This window comes from Octopus bimaculoides, chromosome 7 (assembly GCF_001194135.2).
Source record: "Octopus bimaculoides isolate UCB-OBI-ISO-001 chromosome 7, ASM119413v2, whole genome shotgun sequence".
NCBI lineage: Eukaryota > Metazoa > Mollusca > Cephalopoda > Octopoda > Octopodidae > Octopus > Octopus bimaculoides.
In genome coordinates this window covers 19481706-19483157 of record NC_068987.1, presented here as the reverse complement: position 1 = coordinate 19483157, position 1452 = coordinate 19481706, and the positions used below count along the sequence as shown (strand labels likewise).

General features: G+C 44.4%; 1 protein-coding gene across 7 annotated transcripts in view; it reads right to left on the bottom strand.

The window, feature by feature from the left end:
* Positions 1-1452, bottom strand: part of LOC106872893 (phosphatidylinositol 3,4,5-trisphosphate 3-phosphatase TPTE2) — a 71762-nt gene that overhangs the window by 1842 nt on the left and 68468 nt on the right. The window lies entirely within an intron of this gene.

Here is a 1452-nt window from a genome sequence, read left to right as displayed (position 1 = left end):
GTTGTGAGTGTTTATTGAGCGAAAACACCTAAAGCCCCACGAGGCTCCAGCAGGGGATGGTGGCGAACCCTGCTGTACTCTTTCACCACAACTTTCTCTCACTCTTACTTCCTGTTTCTGTTGTGCCTGTAATTCAAAGGGTCAGCCTTGTCACACTGTGTCACGCTGAATATCCCCGAGAACTACGTTAACGGTACACGTGTCTGTGGAGTGCTCAGCCACTTGCACGTTATTTTCACAAGCAGGCTGTTCCGTTGATCGGATCAACTGGAACCCTCGACGTCGTAAGCGACGGAGTGCCAACAACAACATTTGTGTGTGTACCTGTCTCCTTGTGTGTGCATGGGTTTGTGTGACTATGTATGTGTATCTGTTATGTATAGATGTGTCTCCATATGTGTCCTAGTGTGTGTATATGTTCATGTGTTTCAGTATTCATTTATGTGTGTATATGTATGCTTGTCTATCTGTTTACTTACATATTTATTTACCTATATATGTGTGTGTGTGTGTGTGTCTACATAACAGCCTACTAACAACTCTACCTGTGTATATATAAACTGTGGGTATTGGGGTATGACTACCTTCTACATATATTTCGTATTTAGTACTGGGGATCTTTCATTTATGAGGACGTACTCCTGTATTTGTCCTTCATGTACTTGGATGCACATTTAACGCATGCCAGCATGGAAAGCAGATGCTAAATGATGACGATTCCATGTTAGCATGAACTGGATGGTTTGACAAGATCCAGTTAGCTAGAGGGCAGCATTGGGCCTGAAATCGGGGGTGGGGGTGGGGAGTGAGTGACTAGTTGATGATATCTACCTCAATTCTTGAGTGGTACTTTATCGACCCTGGAGTGATGAAATGCAAAGTTGACCTCAGCAGAATTTGAACTCAGAACATAATGAGTCAGAAGAAATAGTGTGAGGCATTTTGTCCAATGTGCTAATAATTCTTCCAGCTTGCTGCTTTTAATGGTTTCTAATTTTGGCACAAGGCCAGCAATCTTAGAGGGAGACAACAAGTCAGTTTCATCAACCCCAGTACTTGGCTTATTTTATCCACTAAAATGAAATCTGGACACAGATATAAGGAGATGTAATTAAATACCACAAGGCTTTTTTACTAATACCCTACCAATTCTGCCATCCACACCATCATCATCATCATCATCATTTAACGGCCGCTTTCCATGCTAGCATGGGTTGGACGATTTGACTGAGGACTGGTGAAACCGGATGGCAACACCAGGCTCCAATCTGATTTGGCAGAGTTTCTACAGCTGGATGCCTTTCCTAACGCCAACCACTCAGAGAGTGTAGTGGGTGCTTTTACGTGTCACCCGCATGAAGGCCAGTCAGGCGGTACTGGCAACGGCCACGCTCAAAACGGTGTATTTTATGTGCCACCCACACAAGAGCCAGCCCAGGGGCACTGGCAACA